Raw genomic sequence first — 24,525 nt, forward strand, 5'->3', positions numbered from 1 at the left:
AAACTTTCGGAAGCGTAAAACTTTGCCTATAAAAAATGGATGCGCCAGTTTGTTCGGTTCTGTTGGATCGATGTTGAGTGGTAACATGTGTTACGATTACGTGTTGCTTAGTGTTATTCATGGTAGCGTATTAGAAAATTGAGATTTAATTCCTAATTATGAGCAATTTATGCCTTTTTTTCATTCGGATGGAAAACAATTTTTTTTAAGAGTTTATAAACGCAAAATGAATAAGAGTGATGAAGTAATGAGACTATTAGATGAATAAGAATTTGATTTTTTAGTATTACGCATGGTTTTAATTATTTTGTAGAAGGTAATTGATCTAAGTTCAAGACAAATGTTGCATACAAAGTTAGGTTACAGTTATGTTGCTATTTATCCATTTTCGCATTGTACTATGGCAATCTGTAGTAAATCTCCAATTGGACTCACCCAGTAAGCCCGGTCGGATAATCTAAAAAAAAAATCCTCATCGCTACTGTTCCTTCTTATAAAACCGGTGTTCTGTTATCAGGGCGAGACATTTCATTCCATACCATTCTTACTTACACTCAAAATAATCAACACACTATTGAGACATGAAAATATAGATGACCTTTTCCCCTTCGCTTTTTACGAAAAATAATAAATATTACTCTAAATGATTTTATTTTACAAGAAGGAATTAGTAGATTTTTTTTACTTCTTTTCCGTGATTTCTTATTTTATAAAAAGTTAATCACTGACGATTTGTAGAAGTACAGTAGGTAGACGGTTTCATTGCAAATCCCAAACATTACTCATAGTTCGATCACAGATGTAAGATCACAATTGAGGATCAATGTTGCAAATGAATTTAAGATAATTAATGACCAGTGGTAAAGTGATGCCTTCAATTTGAATAGCAATAAAGTTAATGAAAGTTTCGTGCAGATCTGATAGACAAATGCAACACCAAAAATGGAACTTACGCAAGCCCTCATACATGTTTTTATGTATTTGTAATGAGATCTGTATGATTTTGAAATCCATGCTTTTTGCGTTTCAACACAGTTTCAATGCTAATAACGCATAAAAGATATTAAGCCAATCGACAGCAATCCAACGCGAAATGTGGTGTAATTTATTATTTATAGACGAGGCGATTATTTCCAGTGTTCATGCCCCTAATCCAAATCCAGTGTAGCAGCTTCCTCAGAAACGCCTCGGAGAACGAGAGCTTGCTAGTTACAAACGTTCCCAAGGGGTCCAATATATCCAACAACATCATGGCAACCGGAAACGAAGATGAAAGCATTCATCTCACACATCGTCACTTTATCTGGAAATACATGCGGTGATAAAAGAAAAAATAAACGTTGAAATAAAAGGAAGTGCTCAATTTTTGCCTAAACCTTCCCGGTATGTCTCGAGATGAGCAGCTAGGTGGGTACGGTGCGGATGATACGCATTGATTGACTGAATGACAGCTTTGGCAGGAAGACAGACAGATGGGAAGGTTTATGGTATGTATTAGTTAGCGTGGGATGTAAACTTGAATTGGGAAGTTGAAAAACTGGAAATCGTTTCAATTTCCGTTTGCCGTTTGTCGTTTCCAGTTTGTCTAGATTTTCTTTTGAATTAAACCAGTTCGTGGTACGCTCTTGAGTCGAAAAATGTAGGTATTTTGAGTTTCAGTGTAGCTGTAGACGGTTGTGTTGATGATGGTTGATGTATCATGTAAAAGTATGAGGAAATTGGCAGACATTTTTCATGGAACTGCTGAAAGTGAGGTGAATTTATAATTCGAGATCATTAACTTGTCTGTAGTCAATCCCTGGAGAGAAAATTAGGTGAACATGTAACAGAGATGTTTGCCGGTCGGTTACTTTAACGTACACCGGAATATTATAAAATCAAACCAAAAATCTATTGAACTTGCAACTTTTACAAATCGTGTATGAGTGTTTGAAAGGCCTTCTCCACCAAACATCAGTAATGAGTGTTGAAATAATTATGATAGAACTCAAACGAGTTTTATAAAGATCATTATTGCAATCATTTTAGTCTATAATGTAAAAGTGAGCACCACTGACATGTGTCTAGATGTGCAAGCTTTTAAGCTCATATGAAACTATTGAAAATACTGATTATTGACCAGATTGTTGCTTCAACGTATACAGGAATTTAGCTTGAAAGGTTTACACCCGATTCTGTTTTCACACGGAACGCATCCCCCGTGTAAAAAAAGAATCGGGTGTACATGTTTCCAGAAAACCAATTCCTGGAATGCAATTTCCCCGAAAAACAATTACCCGAATGTAACAAATCCCCGAATGTAGTATTTCCCCGAATGCTTCTCTCTTCTTTTTGTGTTCGGTACATAGCGATGGGTATTCAGTTATAGCCAATCAAGCAAAGGCGTAGGATTGCCAAACCGGAGTTGCGAGCTCGATTCTCGGTTCAGCCTAGGATGCTTTAGAGAAGGAAACATTTAAGAGTGCTTGAGCTGTCACTTTCTTCCAGTGAATACGTTTGATCGGTATGATGAACCATGAACACATCAGCCTGGTTTAAGCAAAAGGAAAAGAATAAACGCGTCTGCCAGATATAAGGCGAAGAAAGGAGATTATGCAATATGCATTCTTTAGATGATAACATCGCCCGGTAGTAGGGGAAATGAAGTGATAATGCCTTCTTCAAATGAACACATTTGCCCGATTTAAGGCAAAGAGGATATGTAGTCCCTTCTTTAAATGATCTCGTTTGCCTGGAATAAAGTGGGAAAATTAAACAATGTTTTCAATGATCGCGTCTGCCCAGTATAATGCGAATAGAGGTGATAATGCCTTCTTTAAACGAATTCGTCTATCCGCTATAAGGCAAAAGAAAATAAGGCAAGGCGAGGAGATAATTCGATCACTGAAGGAGCACGCTTGTAAGGAAAAATAATTTAATCGAAACTGTAGTTCGAGATTCTATTTTTTAGAAAAAGCTGTCGTTTTTCGACTAAATTAGTATAAAAGTCACCTTTTTAACACTGCACTCTGATATCTTTTCAATTAAACAACACATCTTGGAGGATCAAGAACATCCAATACTATCAAAGGATCTTGAGTAGATAATCTCCAATAAGACACTCTTGAACGTATCTTCGAACGTTGCTCTTCTCGGACGCATATACTCGAACATACACACATACACTTGCAAAAATATATGATAAAAAAATATATATGATAAAGGAAGACCTAGTGGTGTTGGTGCAAAAGAAGTGCTTGATGGGGATGTGGTCGAAGTTGTTGAAGAATTTGTTTACCTTGGAACACTTGTGACATATCCCGAGTAGACGAAAACAGCTCCATAATATCAAATGTTATTAAGATAGCTAAATGAGATATGTACATGATTGAGATAAGAGATAAAAGATCAGACAATAATATCAAAATTTTGCACTAAAATTTCATGAGAAGATCAAGTTACGTTATCTGTAATAAGTGATCAATATCATGTGCCATTAGTTTGCTCTTATCCATAGTATATCTTGATATTTAAATGATATTTCGGTGCAAATTTTTGATATTATTGCCTGTTCTTTTATCTCTTATATGAATCAAGTCCATATCACGTTTTGTTATTCTGTTCATGACTTCTGCCAGGGATGACAATGACGTTTCCCGAGAAAAGACGTTTTGCTGCTGCGAATAGGGCCTTCTAGGGATTACGTAACCAGCTTAGGAAAGAAATTTGTTTTATAGAAAACTCTGATTCTACCAGTGGCCATTCATGGACTTGGAAGGAGGGAGGGAGTCGCATGGATCATAAACTTTATAAAGTATACAAAGAGGAAAATATTATGAATCTTATAAAGTACGGGAGACTTCAGTGGACTGGTCATTTAGTGTGAATGTCTAAATTAAGAATAGCGAGAACAATACTCAACAGATAACCGGATAGATGTCGGCCACTTCGGACCTGGGGACCCTGGACGTTCGGGGAAACTGGAGGAACATTGCCCAAGACCGACGATTATGAAGCTCTACAATACGCCAAGCATAGGTGTATCGACGCAGTAGCCAAACAGGTACCAGTTATATTACGGTTTAAGCCGGTTTTTGTTAAGTCCAATGAAAGAAGGGTTAATTTTTTTTTTGGCTTTAGTTTAGAAACTTTCAGCACAGGAATAGGATCCTCCGGGAGTAAAACTCGCAGCACATCATCTGTTTATTTATTTCAAAGCTTCTAAACTTTTGAGGATATATAAAAAAAACTATTAATTTATCTTTGTACGTTATTGAGAAAGCCTTCAAAGCATGTTAATGTTATTTTATTAAGGTGGAAAGGCGGCAACATTATATCAGCTTCACACAGGAACTTAATGGTGGAATGCTGTGCTGGCCTATCGTTCTGTTTTATGGAACCAAGGACTCTTCCATTACCGTAGAACAGCGGTTCTCAACCTGGGCACATGTACCCCTGGGAGTACTTTCGTTGACCCCAGGGGGTACCTCGGACGAAAATGTGTAATGGTGGATGTATTACAATTCCATTAATAAAGTTGTGTAACTTTTGAAAATTGCGTATTTTTTTATTTAAAAACTTTGTACCGTACATAATATGTATGGCTGATCGCCATCATTATGTACGCATACAAAACTATTAAATCCTCCCGAGTAGACGAAAATAGCTCAATAATATCAAATATTGTAGGATAGCAAAATGAGATATGGACCTGATTGAAAAGATCAGACGGCAATATCAATATTTTGCACTAAAATATCATGAGGAAATCAAGTTATGCTATTCGTAATAAGTGATCAATATCATGCGCCATTAGTTCGTTCTTATCCATAGCATATCTTGATATTTAAATGATATTTCGGTGCAAATTTTTGATATTGTTGCCTGTTCTTTTATCTCTTATATCAATCAAGTCCATATCATGCTTTGTTATTCTGTTCATGGCTTCTGCCCGGACTGCCATTACAACCAGCACGGTGAATACAGGACCGTGGGGCAAAACGTAGAGTGATTAAAATCCCGAACCTATAAGGGCTCGAAGGTCTCCATTTGAGAGATACGACGACTTTTTTTTAAATGCTTGATAGCCCTGTTGCAAGAGACTTGGAAGCCTCCTTCTATCAAGCTCGTACGGATTTTTTCGAGATGCTCCGAAGCTTCCTTTGGAAAGATGCGGAAGCCTCCTTCAAGAGGCTTGGAAGCCTCCTTTCTAGAGGCTCGGAAGCCTCCTTTCAAGAGGCTCGGAAGCCTCCTTTCAAGAGGCTCGGAAGCCTCCTTTCAAGAGGCTCTTAAACCACCTTTCAAGAGGCTCTAAAACCACCTTTCAAGAGGCTCGGAAGCCTCCTTTCAAGAGGCCCGGAAGCCTCCTTTCAAGAGACTCGGAAGCCTCCTTTCAAGAGGCTCGGAAGCCTCCTTTCAAGAGGCTCGGAAGCCTCCTTTCAAGAGGCTCGGAAGCCTCCTTTCAAGAGGCCTGGAAGCCTCCTTTCAAGAGGCCCGGAAGCCTCCTTTCAAGAGGCCTGGAAGCCTCCTTTCAAGAGGTCTGGAAGCCTCCTTTCAAGAGGCCTGGAAGCCTCCTTCAAGAGGCCTGGAAGCCTCCTTCAAGAGGCTCAAGCCTCCTTTCAAGAGGCCTCAGAGCCTCCTTTCAAGAGGCTCAGAAGCCTCCTTTCAAGAGGCTCGGAAGCCTCCTTTCAAGAGGCTCGGAAGCGTCCTTTCAAGAGGCTCGGAAGCCTCCTTTCAAGAGGCTCGGAAGCCTCCTTTCAAGAGGCTCGGAAGCCTCATTTCAAGAGGCTCGGAAGCCTCCTTTCAAGAGGCTCGAAAGCCTCCTTTCAAGAGGCTCGGAATCCTCCTTTCAAGAGGCAAAAAAACCTTCTTTCAAAAGGCTCGGAAGCCTCCTCTCAAGAGACTCGGATGCCTCCTTTCAAGAGGCAAGGAAACCTCCTTTCAAACGGCTCTGAAGCCTCCTTTCAAGAGGCTCGGAAGCCTCCTTTCAAGAGGCTCGGAAGCCTCCTTTCAAGAGGCTCGGAAGCCTCCTTTCAAGAGGCCTCAAGCCTCCTTCAAGAGGCTCAGAAGCCTCCTTCAAGAGGCTCAGAGCCTCCTTTCAAGAGGCCTGGAAGCCTCCTTTCAAGAGGCTCAGAGCCTCCTTTCAAGAGGCCTGGAAGCCTCCTTTCAAGAGGCCTGGAAGCCTCCTTCAAGAGGCTCAGAAGCCTCCTTTCAAGAGGCTCAGAGCCTCCTTTCAAGAGGCTCAGAAGCCTCCTTTCAAGAGGCTCAGAAGCCTCCTTTCAAGAGGCCTCAGCCTCCTTTCAAGAGGCCCAGAAGCCTCCTTCAAGAGGCCTGGAAGCCTTCTTCCAAGAGGCCTGGAAGCCTCCTTTCAAGAGGCTCAGCCTCCTTTCAAGAGGCCTGAAGCCTCCTTCAAGAGGCCTGGAAGCCTCCTCTCAAGAGGCTCAGAAGCCTCCTTCAAGAGGCCTGAAGCCTCCTTCAAGAGGCCTGGAAGCCTCCTTTCAAGAGGCTCAGAAGCCTCCTTTCAAGAGGCCTGGAAGCCTCCTTCAAGAGGCCTCAAGCCTCCTTTCAAGAGGCCTCAAGCCTCCTTTCAAGAGGCCTGGAAGCCTCCTTTCAAGAGGATCGGAAGCCTCCTTTCAAGAGGATCAGAAGCCTCCTTTCAAGAGGCCTGGAAGCCTTCTTTCAAGAGGCCTGGAAGCCTCCTTACAAGAGGCTCAGAGCCTCCTTCAAGAGGCCTGGAAGCCTCCTTTCAAGAGGCTCAGAGCCTCCTTTCAAGAGGCCTGGAAGCCTCCTTTCAAGAGGCCTCAGAAGCCTCCTTTCAAGAGGCCCGGAAGCCTCCTTTCAAGAGGCCCGGAAGCCTCCTTTCAAGAGGCTCAGAAGCCTCCTTTCAAGAGGCCTGGAAGCCTCCTTTCAAGAGGCCTGGAAGCCTCCTTCAAGAGGCCTGGAAGCCTCCTTTCAAGAGGCTCAGAAGCCTCCTTCAAGAGGCCTGGAAGCCTCCTTTCAAGAGGCCTGGAAGCCTCCTTCAAGAGGCTCAGAAGCCTCCTTTCAAGAGGCCTGGAAGCCTCCTTTCAAGAGGCCTCAGAAGCCTCCTTTCAAGAGGCTCGGAAGCCTCCTTTCAAGAGGCTCGGAAGCCTCCCTTCAAGAGGCTCGGAAGCCTCCTTTCAAGAGGCTCGAAAGCCTCCTTTCAAGAGGCTCGGAAGCCTCCTTTCAAGAGGCTCGGAAGCCTCCTTACAAGAGGCTCGGAAGCCTCCTTCCAAGAGGCTTGGAAGCCTCCTTCCAAGACGCTTGGAAGCCTCCTTCCAAGACGCTTGGAAGCCTCCTTCCAAGAGGCTTGGAAGCCTTCTTCCTTTCAAGAGGCTTGGAAGCCTCCTTTCAAGAGGCAAGGAAACCTCCTTTCTAGAAGCTCGGATGCCTCCTTTCAAGAGGATCGGAAGCCTCCTTTCAAGAGGCTCGGAAGCCTCCTTTCAAGAGGCTCGGAAGCCTCCTTACAAGAGGCTCGGAAGCCTCCTTACAAGAGGCTCGGAAGCCTCCTTTCAAGAGGCTCGGAAGCCTCCTTTCAAGAGGCCTGGAAGCCTCCTTTCAAGAGGCCTGGAAGCCTCCTTTCAAGAGGCTCAGAAGCCTCCTTTCAAGAGGCTCAGAAGCCTCCTTTCAAGAGGCTCAGGAAGCCTCCTTTCAAGAGGCCTCAGAAGCCTCCTTCAAGAGGCCTCAGAGCCTCCTTTCAAGAGGCCTCGGAAGCCTCCTTTCAAGAGGCCTCAGAAGCCTCCTTTCAAGAGGCCTCAGAAGCCTCCTTTCAAGAGGCCTCAGAGCCTCCCTTTCAAGAGGCCTCAGCCTCCTTCCAGAGGCCTCGAGCCTCCCTTCAAGAGGCCTCAGCCTCCTTTCAAGAGGCCTCAAGCCTCCTTTCAAGAGGCCTCAGCCTCCTTTCAAGAGGCTCGGAAGCCTCCATTCGAGAAGCTCGGAAACCTCCTTTCGAGAGGCTCGGAAACCTCCTTTCTAGAGGCTCGGAAGCCTCTTTTCAAGAGGCTCAGAAACCTCATTTCAAGAGGCTCAGAAACCTCCTTTCAAGAGGCTCGGAAACCTCCTTTCAAGAGGCTCGGAAACCTCCTTTCAAGAGGCTTGGAAGCCTCCTTTCAAGAGGCTCGGAAGCCTCCTTTCAAGAGGCTCGGAAGCCTCCTTTCAAGAGGCTCGGAAGCCTCCTTTCAAGAGGCCCAGAACCGTCCTTTGAAGAGGCTCAGAAGCGTCCTTGCAAAATGCTCAAAATGCTCAGAAGCCCCCTTCTAAGAATCTTGGAAACCTCCTCTCAAAAGGCTTGAAAGCATCCTTTCAAGAGCGGAAGCATCCTTCAAGAGGCTCGGAAGCCTACTTTCAAGAGGCTCGGAAGCTTCAAAAAGCCCTCAAATTATGTATATACTTAATTTGAATTGGAAAGCTTCACGGAATAGTAAAAATTTCAGATATCTTTTTGGAGTGCCGTTTTCCCTATTTATGAGTTATGCTTATTTTCATTTACAGCGAAATAAAATAAGGGTACCTCAATGAATGTAAAAGCTCGAAGGGGAAAAAGGTTGAAAACCGCTGCTGTAGAAGATTAAATATTCTCCGTGTTATGAAAAGCGGTATAACCTCCTCACTAAAATAAGTGATATTATTTATATTAACCTAAACTGCCGTTATACGCATAACTGTCCCATGTACATAGGAATTCTCAGTAAACATGGGACAAATATGTTTATGACGGCAGTATACTATTTATAAATATCTTTGAAAGTAGGCTGCCTAATGCATTCATAGCGAGGCTTGGCTTTGTCTGCCTTGTCAGATAAGATGAAGTTTATCGAGATTCGCGTGTTGAGTATTTCCTCTTTTAAACTCTCATAAGCAGCTACATGTATCCACAAGTATACCCTACCAAAGCAACCGTTTAATGCTCACTAGCTCAGTTTTGGGAAGGATGGGACAGAGCTGACACGACTGATCGATCGTCTGTTCATCAAAGAGGTACGGCTCAAATAGCATCTATCCTGACCTCTACCGACTGAATAAGACATGCTAACTCAGTAAGTTATACTGCGTTATGGTTCTCGTGTGGGAAGTATGAGTCAACTCCAGACTCTTAAAAACTTGTAATGTGGTGCACTCGCTCTATGGATTGTCTTCAACCTGGTTCATGTCTCTAGAATTTGGATGAAGGATCAATCACCTTCGTGTAAAGAGGTCGCAATGTGCACCTACGTATTTGCAGCAGTTGGATCGAAACTCACTGCTGTTAGGCTGCTAAATGATCCCATTATTATTCAATTCAAGTACGCAAGGAAGCATTGGTAGCCTTACTAGGATTGACAGTAAGATGTTCAGTAGAGTGAGTCAAATTTTGACTTTTTCGCTCCCCTATCCTTAAACGATTGTTTTTGCTATTTTAATAGTCCTCCCAAATTTTTAGCTGATTTGGATGTAATTTGGTTGTGCACGTGCCGTTTGAAGGTTATATGAAAATTACTATGAGAATTGCCACTTATGTAAAGGATCCTTTCGTGAAGTAGCCCAGAATCTATTTGAATATATTTAACGCATCGCCATCATAGAATAGATTCTAAGCTAAAAGTCAGTTGTTGTTGCGAAGCAATCTGACTTTTATGAGCAAAACTATAAAGAAAACATAAATGCTCATTATTGATATTGATGTTATTCTTTTACGTGTTAAATTGAATTTCCCACAATTCAGTATTTACCCAATAACTTTTGTTGCCAACATCAAATCGTTTAGCAACAACGACGATATTTTTCCTTGTTAAATTGTCTATGTTGCTAACGTATTCATACATTTTTAGAACTTAATGGGCAAGGATGGGGAACGGTTTTTCACAAAAGTTACTGTTTTCATAGTAATTTTCATACAAGCTTCAAACTGCTTGGGCTCAGTCAAATTTCATCCAAATTAGCTAAAAATTTAAGACGATTATCAAAATGGTAAATGCTATCGTTTAAGCATAGGGGAGCAAAAATGTCAAAATTTGAATCAGTCTAGTTCAGGTTCAATGCCGGATCGGCGCAATAAGGTAGTCTCATTTGAACTTACACCCGCCTATCCGACCTCAGAGGGAAGGATTAAGACAGCCAATATGGAATCAATTTATTTATCACGAAACTTTGAAAATGATCTGCATTTTTCTTTCTTTCTAAGTCATCGAAGAAAAGCAGTTGGGGGCTGTTCATATACCACTTGGGCAAGTATTTATCACTTTCAGGAACCCCCTCCTCCTGCATGGGCAATTTTTCATATAAATTATAACAAGGATTTGAAAGACGTGATGTAATAAGAGTTCAAACCCTTCCTTGAAAATGATATGAATGTACAAATACGAATATTAGAGTTGCACGTGTTTGTGAAATCGCTTCCTGCCACATTTAAAAACGCGAAAGACCAACATTTGAAACAAATTTACAGTCAAACTTTCCATGTAATTCAATATATCATATTGTCGGGTCTAAGCGAAAACATATTTGAGAAAGAAATTTACGACCCGCACGATAATTATTATTGCTCAATTTTTCACAACATTTACTGAAGAACCCCCCGACGGGAGGCCTTGTAAATCTTGCCTTCCATTTGGCCCTACACGTTCTAAACTTTCCCCATCACGCACCGCCATTAAATCAGAGCTCAAACAAAATATGCTTTTCCGCGCGTGGAAATTAACTTAATCTTTTGGAAGAATCACGTTTTCGCCTCGTCGTCCTTTCCCCCTCTCCCAACAAGCCAAGAAATACCCCAACCACCCACCATCGCATCGTTAAGCTGAATACCATCCCGCGAAAAGAAACAGAGAGCCCTAGCCCCTTCCCGGGGTGCTTTGTCTCATTCTCGGCTTTATTTCTGTTTCAAACGTCACTCGAGGCTTATGCAAACCTCACCCATAGTATGGTATGCTTGTCGTCCCAGTCGGATGTCGTTAAAGAGATCCCATTGCTTTTTCGGTGGCTTTGGTCATCCGTTTAAATGGGTTCTTGCTGAGCCTATCCGAGGCAAACAGACTCTGCGTCACGCAGTGCGGAGACCACAGCGGGGCACAGTGGTACCAAATCGGTGAAAAAGATGACGACAAAGACGGGCTAGACATTGCATATAGTGTTGTACAGAAAAAGTTCTGTATCAAACAGCATCTCAATTAATGTCGTAAGACGAGTTGGTACTATTTTATCAAAAATCCACTCCTTGATAGTAATAACTCACAGGAACCTCAATTAAAGGTCGATGTCGTTAATTTTTACTTACGTTTCAACTGTGGAAATCTGAGAAGCTGATCTGAGTCTGAATCTGAGATCACGAAATCAATCTGATGAATTTTCAGCTTGCACTTTTAATCTAAAAAGAAAAACGAAGAGACCTCTTTTCTGCATCTGTCGCACTTTTTTCAGATATGCTTGCTGCTTGCAAGGTCTTACCAGCACTTCTTTTGTACGAATATAGAATTTGATCTAAAAATGTTCAATTCTTAATCTAAATTATAAGCATATGCGGTATTTCGAAAAATTTCGTTTTAGGGCATTCGAAACGAAATTTCGCGGAATTCCGCGGAATTTGAGTATGGCGAAATCTGTTTTTCTGATTTCGTTTCGTATCGTTAAATTTCAAAAATTTCGACTGAAAAATCTTTCTTTTAACGAAATTAAACGGAATTTCACGGAATTTCGAAATTAATTTTTAATAATTCCAATTTTTATAAAATAAAAAAAAATTGGCTGCGCCGCTGAATAAAACCATTCAAATTCTACTCAATATTTTATACATATAAATTCTTTCACTAAGTCTCACTACGTAATACAATTCTTTATCTGCAGAAACGCATTCAGCTTTCAATTTATTAATTTAAATAATATTGTTCAGTGGGGAAAAATAATTTGTAGATCTCATCGTTTTGGTATGCTATATTTTTATTAAAATTAACTGATTTGTGTATGAAATATGTAATGTATTATGAGGCGCTTGTTCGATTTCTGCTCTTCTAGTTGTAGAAACTCTTCGATAAGCGAAATAATCCTCGCTGAACTACTGAGTATTGTCCGTTTTCCGTTTTTTTTAAGTATTCAATTTTAACAATCATTGTTTGAAAGCAATGAAATGGAGATGGTGACGTTTCAGAAGTTTTCCTGATTTAGTAGATTGTTAGATATTTGCAGATTAAAGAATGCTCCAAATTTGAGGGATTCTCTGATATCTCATTTATTTCGGATTGTGGAACTGGTTCATATCTTTCCGATTGTCATGACCTAAACTTCTACCTTCAGATATTCTTGATTCCGTACATTATGGAATTACATTAAGCAAATTTTCTCACATTATCTAGATCCTTCAGATCCAGATTATTCAATTGTTTCAAAATCGTACCGATTTTCTGTCACAATCGTGCCGGTACGTTGCGTTTACCGTGGGGCAGTTTGTTGTTAGTTTGGACGTGCTGTTGCTTTTAACAAATAATATTTAGCAATAATCGAAAAGGTCTGCGTTCGTGTTGTTGGCATAAAATGAGGAATGGCCAAAATACTATTTTTTGTACAAAAAGCGCGTACACAGTTAGTTTCAATTACCGAAGTCGGTAAAATTTGAACAGCTGACTTTACTCGGTAAAGACATTTTTACCGATAAGTCAGTAAAGTTGAAAATGCTTGAAATGTCAAGAATTACTGATATAGTCAGCAAATTTTATTGCCGTCTTTTTCGGTAATTTATTTGTTTACTGTGGTTTACCGAAAAATTCAGTAAATTTATTTTTAATGTTTCTAAAAATCTAAATAATTTAAATGTTTCATTCCAAACTAATTTGGATCATTATCTTTCACAGCAAATAATTTTTAAAATTCAACGATGTGTAAAATTGCAGCTTATCCCATTAACCGAATTAACATTCGATATTCAATTGAATTTGACTGAATTTTACAAGCAAGCACAGTTGATTTATGAGATTAATAGAATGTTACGTTTATTTGCCTGCTCCAAATATGTGCATGAAAATACATTTAAAATCACAACATATTTTTATCTGTGTTGATAAAAGTGTCAGTGTACGCATTTGAGTTTCAAATTAGCATGCGTGCATCACCCATCGTGATTTTGACGCTGTTCAAGAGATTTGGCGGGTGTTGTTTAAGCTTTGATCGCTGGGAAATTTTTGCATGAAACATGTTCATCCCTATTTTCCTGTCTATTAACAAAATATCGCTACATTTGCCTGAATTTTGCGGAAACACCAGTTCTTGGTCTCTTATTTCAATGGCAAGTTAAGGGCATATAGTCGCAGCAACTGGTCCTTCATCAAAAGTGGACAGCGTTTCGAACGTCCACGACAGAAGAAGAAGAAGAAGAATGGCAAGTTAGTCAAAAACACGTCCTCAATCTTGGCCTCACCTCACCAGCAGCTTCCCGGGAGCGTCCAAATGTCTTTGCCTAAAAAAACGCTGATGCTGCAGATGTTCTTTTCAAAATATAGAACGAAGTGGTTGAGATGATAATGCAAAATATGCGGGACAAATTTCTGACATTTGATTTTGCAGAGTCGTTCGGTACAACAATAAAAAAATACAGAAAACTCGGTAATCGCTTTTACTGACTTTTGGCTTAAGTCAGTGAAGATTCACTTTTACCGATAACTCAGTACGAACTAGAACAGTACTTCAGTAATTTTTCAAAATAATTACTGATCATCAGTAAAATTTGATAAAACTACCGAGTTTTCAGTATTTGATTGAGATTTACAATACAATTCGGTAAAAAATATTACCGAACAAGCAAACTGTGAATAAGTGTGTAATTAGTCCAGCCATTTTTTTTGCACGTATTCTCAACCAACAAGTTGCATTCAAATGAAAATCCTGTCTTATCATTTCATATTGAAAGTAGGCTGGATCGGACTATGGACTCAAAAGTTATGGCAAAAATACTATTTTTCCATAATACACCAGAAAGTCACCGCAGGTTGATTATTCAGGGTTTTTCCGAAATAATTTCTGACTACACCACCGCAAGTAAAATGAAACAAACAAGTTTTTTAATTGCAGATGAAATTTTTTATGGTTATTCGATTATCCGGAGTGAAAATAAAATCGATAATCCGGATAATCGAGCCCGACCTGTATTTGGAAGATCTGTGTCAAATTAATTAGGTTACACTGGCGATCACCTTTTCAGAGCTACCGACTGAAAAGTAACAAGGCAGTCTCAATTGAATTGTTATATCATGTCCTAGCTTCAGCGCCGTAGCGTGTGGTTGGCCAGGTTGGCCCCCGCCAAGGGCGCCAGACTTCAGGGGGCGCCAAAATCAATGTTTACTCTTTGATAAGGCCGTTACAAATATTTAATTAACATTCTGTCCTATTGGTCTCTGGAAGGTCAAGGGGGAGGACAATAAAAAATAAATATTAAAATGAAAAAAAATCTAAGAACTCCTCGGATTTGTTAAAGAATGTTTTTAAAATGCTTAAAATTATCCGAATTTTATTTTGTTGCCCCCTCAAAATATTATTTTTTGGCAAAAAAAAAACGAGGGGTGGGAGACAAAATACTTGTATTAATAAAACAGTTTCATTACTTATAGGTCTTGTAATTATCAAACCGAGTATGGATTGGTCCAAAGATCCATGGGTAGGTATATAGCAGAGATGTGTAATCTAGTAATCTATAGAGCAAACAAAGAATATTTTTTCATTATTTCACATATACATGTTATATGTGTTGGTTTTAGTTTTGACTACTATTCTTGATTCTCAGGGACTTCTGAAACCGGGTTGAAAAAGGCAATTGAATAAGAAGAAATCTGATAGTATCGAGAGTCCTCCGGAACCGTAATGTTTCAGCAGTGAGGAAAGATTAGTGAAGAAATGATTCAGTTTTTCCATGTAGGTTCCTTCAAAGGAATACATTCATAAACAAGCGATTAGCTAAATTTCGAAGGGTCCTTTTGCTCCTACAGTCACTCTCAAAATTGAGCGTACACCATGGATTAGATGAATATATTCGAAAATTCCAAAGGAAAATTAATTGTTGGCTCGGATGTTTTTAATGCATTTCAATATTCATCCCTTCCTTCAATGTATGCGTACATAAAATGGTTGAAATTTGTTCTCTAAAGTTCATTTATTGGAAAATGATCTCAAATTACGCCTATTAGATGTTACAAAATTGAGCGTACAGCGATTTTTTTTCTATAAAATTTCTTATTATAAACACGATTAATGTATTTTAATATTGCTTTTTCATGATTATATTTATAATAATAAACATCCGCCACTTAAACATTCAATGTTTAGAAAAAAAACCATGTTTTAATCAAAATGGCGAACAAGTAAGATGTATTAACAATGCTATTTAACAATTCAATGCTGCTGGGCCAAATAGATGCTTTAAGTCATGGATTTCTCCGGCATCGTGTCTTATATATGATAGATTATTAAAATCGAACGAGACATACGATAAATTTGGGAAAATTCAGTCAGTGAATGATGAAAACAGATGTAAACATACAGCGAAAACGACAAATGTTGGGAATGGCATATTTCAAATTAAGTATAACTTTATTTAAAAGTCAATGTATAGGTAGCTTATAAGCTCAGGACATTCATTAATAATAATATTAATAAAAGAGCAGAACACGGATACATTATAAGACGTCATTTTATATTTGAAGACTCAGTCACCGTAGGAACAAATTTGGTTGAATCATTTAAATTCATCAAGGTATCATTAAATAAGCTGTCGAACTTTTGAAAAAGTTTATTTTTTCTCTTCACATGGAAATCATCCAATTGTATCCCTTATGGTAACAGATCGTGGAGTTTAATCCAAATTTAATTATGAAATTACGATTTAAAGCTATCTTTTCAATATTCAATCAGAATTGCTCTACGGGGTTGAAAAGCTGTTTTTATGTTCGGTACCTTAACACGTACCTTGTACTTTTAGAATTTGACTGTTTATGATTGGATTCAATAATATTACTCTTAATGAAAGACCTGAGACAAAAGTCAAGCTTTAAAACAAATTTCAGTTAAAGACATACTAAATTTGAATTATGTCATTCCTAACATTTGTCGTTTTCTCTGTATGTTTACATCTGTTTTCATCATTTATCGACTGAATTTTCCCAAATTTATCGTATGTCTCGCTCGATTTCGCTTATCTATCATATATAAGATACGATGCCGGTGAAATCCATATCTTAAAGCATCTATTTTCCCTAGCAGCATTGAATTGTTAAATAGCAATGTTCTTACCTCTCATTTGATCGCCATTTTGACCAAAACATGGTTTAATTTCAAAACATTGAATGTTTAAGTAGCGGATGTTTATTATAATAAATATAATCATGAAAAAACAATATTAAAATACATTAATCATGTTTATAATAAGAAATTTTATTTAAAAAAATTTGCTGTACGCTCAATTTTGTAACATCTAATAGGCGTATTTTGAGATCATTTTCAAATAACTGAACTTTAGAGAAAAAATTTCAACCATTTTATGTACGCATACATTGAAGGAAGGGATGAATATTGAAATGCATTAAAAACAACCGAGCCAACAATTAAATTTCCTTTGGAATTTTCGAATATATTCATCTAATCCATGGTGTACGCTCAATTTTGAGAGTGACTGTAGGTTTGTAGTGGTTTGGTTTTGCGATTTGATATCAATTTGCTTGTTTAATTTAGAAAAACTCCATGTAGTCTGAATGACATTGAGTTATATCGGCGGCTGTATCGAGGAATATCGATAACTCCTAAATATTTGCTTTGTTAGAATTGTTGCTAGGAGAATTTTCTTCTTTTTTAATATTAATCAAATCGAGAGTTGGATATTTTCCTTCGTCCTCCTGCTTCCGATGGCGTTTCCGGCCCTCGACTAAATTGTTTCAGAGTTGGATTTTATTGACCAAACTATGTGTATAAGAGCCTCGAGACCACCAACAGCCCCAATCAGGGTTGGGAAAAAATCAAATTTTCGAAAAATCGAGAATGATCAAACTCACCCGCGATTTTACTTTTAAATTATCACGTGATAAAAACTCGCCAGCGATTAAGAATCGTTTGAAAATCTTATCTTGATTTGAAGCACTTACCGTTACATTTCGAACACTTTTTTCTTACTACCATGAAACAATAACGCCATCTAGAAGATATAACGGGACTGTTGACAATTAGCTATTATTAGTGAAGAATAATGTTTGAATGAAAATTCTGTGTTTATTATCGTTTAAGTACAAAATTTGAGAAGTTGTCGCCGGCGACAACTCGCCTACTGTTTTCACGTGAAAAGTTTTCACATGAAAATTGCAATCATGATCGTCTGATAATGATTAAGCACAACACTGGCCCCAATCCAGAATAGGATTTTCCTTTATCTGAATAGATCCGATGTTGATTTCCACCATCCAACCATTTGATCGAAGAGGTCTAATAGTGATTCCAACCAACTCCGAACACCGATAAACCCACCTTATTTCATTGACCCAACTAGGTCCAGTGGCATCTAAAAACCATCCAAGGGCTTACTCCAGATGGGGATTCCGGCCTTCAACCAATCCACTTTAGTGTAACTTTTCTTCATAATTATACTAATTCCGATAGCTATTCTGGCAATCTCATTTCCGAATACAGATTACAGATGCTTGCAAAAACCATAAAGGAAGTATTCATTTAGTGCATCACGCAAACATGATTGATTTTGAACTTCCTCCCCATCGTCGCGATATCTGTCTAAATATCTAATTGTTTATCTTTTTAATGAGATGCTTCCGACTGTTATGTACGTAGCCTTATTATGAGATTCTTACCCGATTCTGTAAGTTTCCTTACATTATTTGCGTAAAAAAGTACAACAAAATTTCAAATAATTTAAGGGTATTTTATTCAATCCTTCTTTGTGGATTTCAGGTATCTGCTTCCAATACATCTCTAAATATTGAATGCTATTTGAAGTAGGTATGTTTAAACCATTAAACATTTTTTAGGTATTGATATTCAAATTGTTCTTCAAATATAAAATTTACGTTTTTGGTTTTTCTTAGTAGAAGAGGGGCGCCCAATAAATAATTCGCCAAGGGCGTTGGAAGTCCACGCTACGACTCTGCTTAGCTTTTATTTTATTGCTAAAATCAGCAAATAACCGTATTTTTTTTACGGAAATTTGTTCTTTATTTTGCTGAGCTGCAGAAAAAAACGGATTTACAGATTCATCATGGAATTCCGAGCGTTTCAGGGGCACCAGGAAATTCGAGGCAAGTAAACTGTTCCACATAATCCGGGACGTTTAGCCACTGTAAGCTAATGCCTATATGCAGATAGCTTGAAAGTGTTGCTAGAGTCAGCGCATCCCACGCACCAAAGAATTTGTGAAAAAGTCATGGAACAATAAAAGGTTTTCATCTAGCTACCTACCCAAGGCTAACTCCATAAAAAAGTGATGGATGAAAAATGCCCCTCATCATAAAAAAACTCACAACGTAAAAAAATTACTTCAAATTTAAAAATTAATATTTCCAATAGACCTTAGTAAAAAATTTGAAAAAGTCGAGTTTTGTATTGCAATCAACTGCTTAGATCTGTTGAAAAGACCATTTTGGAAAATTTTACAGATTCAATAAATCTTCATGAATTTGGTCGAAAATTTTTCTGGAGACTTTATTTAAAATGTTAATAAAAGGAGGGGTGGCACTTTGAATCTGTAATACTTTTCAAAATGGTGAGCAGATCTAATCAATATGAAATCTGTTGGAAATATTCATCGCTTAATATCGCTCAATATTTCCAACAGATTTCATTCGATGAATATTCTCACGTTGTTTATGGTGAGGGGCATACTTTTGAAAATGGTGAATAGATCCAAAGTGATCTGTTACTTACCTATGTCCTTTTGTAAAATTAAGCCAGCCCTATGGCATTTGGGTAACAATTATGTAGAATGAAATCAGTAGTGATTCAGTTTCATTTCAAATGTTCGATCACTATTCTAGTTTGAATCTGGAACAAAATAGAACGAACTCGCTGGTTTCCCCAACACATGTTTTAAAAATTTTCAATTTAATGAAATCATTTTGTTGCTGCCAAGAAAGGTGCCGTAATTGCAAGGTGGATTGATCCGTGGATAAAATGACGCATTCATACACCAAAACAAATAATTTTCCGATTTTTTTAATGTTGTCGCATCAACATTTTATTTTAGAGAAAAAAAATCTACGACCTTGACTCAAAAAATATTAAACAAAATTATTTTCTCCGCGGATTTTTTTTATTCGTTTTTTTTGCATTATTTATATAATGCTAAAAAAACTATTTAATAAAAATTTCGCGGAAAAAAATTAAATTTCGTTTCGTTTCGTAAAATTTCGAATTAAATGGACCCGGATTTCGTTTCGTTTCGAAGTTTCGGAAGAAAATTTGAATTTCGTTTCGCTTCGTTCCGATCCAACAGTTGCATTTCTAATTTCGTTTCGTTTCGTTTCGCCAGGAAAAAATGTGTTATCGCATACCCTTACTAAATTAGTTGATTCGTAGAAAATCATGTGTTGAAGTTTTCTTGAAATCGTTCGACACTGTTCGACGCTCCAGATTTGAATCCATTTGAATATCAGTCGTTATAAAAACATTTTCAAAATTATTCTATGTTTCCAATAAATCTCTTCAGTCGGTCTGTTTTTGTAGGATTGGTCCCATTGTGCGACGGATTTCAGAGTGATGAACTGGCAATAAAATTTGTTTACCAATCGAGGAAGTTTCTGGCCGGGATCAGTGGAAACGTGATTGGCTAAACCAGCATAGCTGGTTGCGAAACACCGTGAGACGAAGGCTGATGAGAGGCGATGGAACGGAACGACGGTTATTGAGTAATGTATTTTTCAACTTCGTAATTGAGTTAGGCGACTGAATGGTGTCAATTTTTGGAAGAAAAAGACAAACTTTTACGCAAGCACAAAGTAGAGTATCCAATTTGAACAATATTTCCATCAAATCCAATCTCATGATACAACAAATTTATCCACCCTCTGGCAAAACGGTCCGATATCAAAGCACAATACAAGTCACTCTCAGAAATTGCCACCACGCGGCGCAGTGTGTAAAAAACGCGGCTACCAGCCCGTCACTATCATTACTCATCTGATATCTTCGTTGTCGTCACCTTCCGCCGATCCACGGGGCCCGGAAAATATGAAACACTTTCTTTGATGAGTACGATGCTACTGATGGCAGCGGTTATGGACACTGTGGCAGTATGTTTCAGTTTTACTCACAGCCGGCATAAACTTTACGACCAGCAGCACTTGCTGCTTGTTCATGGTTGCATCAGCGCAGCGTAGGTACCTAGCTCGCCGCGCGCGTTCGACGAAGCCCCAGTCGAGGTGGGAACCTGTTGTTGCTGGAATGCTGGCAGAAGCATGGCATTGAGTGGAAAATCAACGGAAATAGAGGAAGTCCGTGTCATACCCTTCTCAAAACGAGTGAAAATGGTTAGGTGAACGGGCGCCAGCAGAAAGGGGGTCCTCGAGTCATTCAGACACTTATGGGTGTTTTTTTCCTGTTATAGTCTGACGATGGTTTTGTGCCTTTTATGTTGTGGAGGATAGAACGAAAGTCAATTTTTGATAGGAAGGATGCTTTTGGTATCCTATTTTGGAACTACAATAGGCTTTGGTATTGAGATGAGCTGTGAGTTACGACAGAGCTATCAAACGTGATGGAGTAATTTATGGGCTGTGGAAAAATATCGACTTGATTTATTTGGAGAAGCTCAGCTCGGAAAAATGATAAAATATTGGTCCACGAGGCTGTATGAATGAAATCGATTAAATAACGTTGAACTGAATGAAATTTGACGACACGTGAAATATAAACTGAAATGCAAATTAGCTTGTTTTAAGTTGTAAATAACTAGACTAGCCACCAAAATTCAAACTAACAAAGAATTTTTGTTTCTATAATAATAGACGCTTCAACTGTGTATCGCGTCCTCCTGTATTGTTCTTTTTCCAATATTATTTTGTAAATTTCTTTGAGCTACGTCTGTCTATCTACTAGTTTTGATTCTCCATTTCAAAGGCTTGGGGATGTTCGAAACACTCGTGCTTAACTTAACGTTTTTAGTGCGTTCAGCATATTTCTCAATTGTAAGGTCTTTATGGCACATGCATTACAATAAATGTTTTAATAGATCAATTATTTCCATCGGGTAGCGCAAAAATATAACTTTCAACAATGCCCTTGATAATCATATTCTATTATTTGTGACAATACTGAATGATTTTAATTTGCCAAACTTTGTCTCAAATTTCGAACACTTTGATTCAAATTCCGAACACCACATTAAATGCACTAAAATGCAAAATGTCGAACAATTCTATTGTCCTTGATGTGTACACCTGCCAAGAAAATTCGTTCATTTATGCAATAATAACAAAAAAATCAGATATATCTCTGTAGGGATCATGAAGAATTATAAAATGAAAAAAAAAAAATATATATATATATATATATATATATATATAATGAAATTATAAAAAAAATATAAAATGAATTTGAAGTGCTAATTATTCTTATTAAAAATGTATATATATATATGTAACAAATAATAATAATAATAATAATAATAAATAGAGAGGTAGAGTAGAAATAGATAAGTAAGATGAATTCAAATTGCGCAATCAAGTACGTGCGTCGCTCAAAGGAAATTCAAAAAAGCGGATCGCAGTAGGCGCTTCATACAGAGCAACAATTTTGAAATCAGTTTGTTGGTTGAGCTTGGAGAAATAAAAACGTTTAAAAGTTACGGTGTGGAGTTTTGTGTACTACAAAGGAAATGGCTGATCACTACAATCTCCATGTAACGAGTGTTCGGAATCTGAATATGTTCGGGATTTGATTCAAAATGATACAAATTATCAATCCTTATATTGTTGTACATCCCACAGATGGATATGATGTTTTCTATAGCGATATCAGGTACTGGCCCATTCTATGGCGACGGTTTGAGTATATGAATAAATTGACGTTTGATGTAGGCATCGTGGCATAAAGATTGATTCAAAAGGTGTTCATAATTCAATACAAATATAATACTTAAACTACACCTCACTTATTCAACTTGTAAGATAAGAACATTATTTTAAGCTTTTAGTGGAATGTGTTCACTTGTCATAAAACGAGTTTGTACTATTCCATTCAATTCCACTGCTTTATTGTACCTTTGAAAGATATTTATTTCGACCTCAACAGTAAGGCTGTCTTCAGTGTCTCGTACTTGACTCGACTTCGACTGGAATAGTTCAAACTCATCTTATGACAAGCAACTTGTAAATTTATGCATTCAAAATGCACTTTGAATTGCACTTAGCAGTAGTAAAATATTGACAGTTGGCCGCGCTGTTTTACTGACGCCTTTGCTGTATGATCTATTGACGGTTAAGCATCGAGCGGTACTGAACTCACAAAGATAACTGACACGGCAACGTTGCTGTACTCATTGCAGCATCCCAAACAGTTCGCTGTGAAATTAAAGTTCTAGAAAACTTTCGAATATTTACCTGTGATTGGTTCGCAAGAAAATCCTGGAAATCAATTGAACATTACTTAAAAACGTGGACATCCGGCTTCATATGCGCATACTGTAAATTTCTTATGGAAAACCATACAAATCTATCAATTACCTAATTGAATCTGAAATCGTTGAGACATATTGTCTTTTTGTTTTCGAGTGATCCTAATTCACCTCCTAATTCACCTAGATCTGCTATTGTCACTGGACAGTTCAAACCACGAAGAAATCGCTCCCGGGGCGTAGAGAAGTCTACGTGTGGTGTAAACTGTAAAACACTCACTTTCGATCGCTTCTGGTTGTATTGCTGCTCTGTTGTTTGCTGTTGCTGTTGATATTGGTGATTAGTTGGAATTGAAGTAGTGAGTTTCATGAGATTGCATAGTATTTTCAAAACACAGTGGTATGTCGAGACGCAATAAAAACAGAATTCACATAAGTAACTCTCCCGAAGATCTTAATAAAACAAACGGGCAACGCAGTAAACAATTTAAAATGAATTCAAGTGAGCACAATCGACATGGTGAGAATGATGAGATGAGTATTTCTCTTAATGAGTTGCGACAGCTGATAAGGAAGGTTTAGGGTCATTTGGCCGAATGCCGTTTGGCTGAATGTCGTTTGGCCGAATGCCATTTGGCCGAAAGGGTAATTTGGCCGAATGCCGTTTGGTCGAATAGTTGAAATAATAAGGAAGAATGAAGAAAGAAGAAGGGTGAAGAAAGTAGGCAGAAAGAAATAGGAAGAAGCAAGAAAGAAAAAGTAAGAAGAAGGGAGAAGGAAGAAGGAAGAAAGAAGAAGGCTAAAGGAAGAAGGAAGAAGGAAGAAGAGAGAATGAAGAAGGAAGAAGGAAGAAGGAAGAAGGAAGAAGGAAGAAGGAAGAAGGAAGAAGGAAGAAGGAAAAAGGAAGAAGGAAGAAGAAAGAAGGAAGAAGGAAGAAGGAAGAAGGAAGAAAGAAGAAGGAAGAATGAAGAAGGAAGAAGGAAGAAGAGAGAAGGAAAAAGGAAGAAGGAAGAATGAAGAAGGAAGAAGGAAGAATGAAGAAGGGAAAAAGAAAGAAGGAAGAAGAAAGAAAGAAGAAAGAAGAAGGGAGAAGGAAGAAGGAATGAGGGAAAAAAGAAAGAAGGAAGAAGAAAGAAAGAAGAAGGAAGAAAAACTAAGAAGGAAGAAAGAAGGAAGAAGAAAGAAGAAAGAAGGAGGAAGGAAGAAGAAGGAAGAAAGAAGAAAGAAGAAAGAAGATAGAAGAAAGAAGAAAGAAGGAGGAAGGAAGAAGAAGGAAGAAAGAAGAAAGAAGAAAGAAGAAAGAAGAAAGAAGAAAGAAGAAAGAAGGAAGAAGTAAGAAGGAAAAAAGAAGAAGGAAGAAGGAAGAGGAAGAAGGAAGAAGGAAGAAGGAAGAAGGAAGAAGGAAGAAGGAAAAAAGAAGAAGGAAGAAGAAAGAAGGAAAAAGGAAGAAGGAAGAAGGAAGAAGGAAAAAGGAGGAAGAAGGAAGAAGAAGGAAGAAGGAAGAAGAAAGAAGAAAAAAGGAAGAAGAAAAAAGGAAGAAGAAAAAAGGAAGAAGTTAGAAGGAAGACGGTAGAAGGAAGAAGGAAGAAGGAAGAAGGAAGAAGGAAAAAGGAAAAAGGAAGAAGGAAGAATGAAGAAGGAAGAAGGAAGAATGAAGAAGGGAAAAAGAAAGAAGGAAGAAGAAAGAAAGAAGAAAGAAGAAGGGAGAAGGAAGAAGGAATGAGGGAAAAAAAGAAAGAAGGAAGAAGAAAGAAAGAAGAATGAAGAAAAACTAAGAAGGAAGAAAGAAGGAAGAAGGAAGAAGAAAGAAGGAGGAAGGAAGAAGAAAGAAGAAGGAAGAAAGAAGAAAGAAGAAAGAAGGAAGAAGGAAGAAAATAGAAGGAAGAAGGAAAGAAGATGGAAAAAAGAAGAAAGAAGGAAGAAGGAATATGGAAGAAGGAATAAGGAGGAAGGAAGAAGGTAGAAAGAAGAAGAAA

General features: G+C 38.2%; 1 protein-coding gene and 1 long non-coding RNA gene across 2 annotated transcripts in view; one reads left to right on the forward strand and one right to left on the reverse strand.

Moving 5' to 3' along the window:
• Nucleotides 1-24,525, forward strand: part of LOC134220702 (zwei Ig domain protein zig-8-like) — a 623,811-nt gene that overhangs the window by 407,241 nt on the left and 192,045 nt on the right. The gene's annotated exons all lie outside the window — the stretch shown is intronic.
• Nucleotides 861-23,450, reverse strand: LOC134223960 (uncharacterized). The gene is made up of 3 exons (XR_009982790.1): nucleotides 22,659-23,450; nucleotides 22,536-22,559; nucleotides 861-1,303 (listed from the first exon to the last, which is right to left on the reverse strand). It is a non-coding gene; the product is annotated as an uncharacterized LOC134223960 (long non-coding RNA).

The sequence above is a fragment of the Armigeres subalbatus genome, chromosome 3 (genome assembly GCF_024139115.2).
Source record: "Armigeres subalbatus isolate Guangzhou_Male chromosome 3, GZ_Asu_2, whole genome shotgun sequence".
Taxonomy (NCBI): domain Eukaryota; kingdom Metazoa; phylum Arthropoda; class Insecta; order Diptera; family Culicidae; genus Armigeres; species Armigeres subalbatus.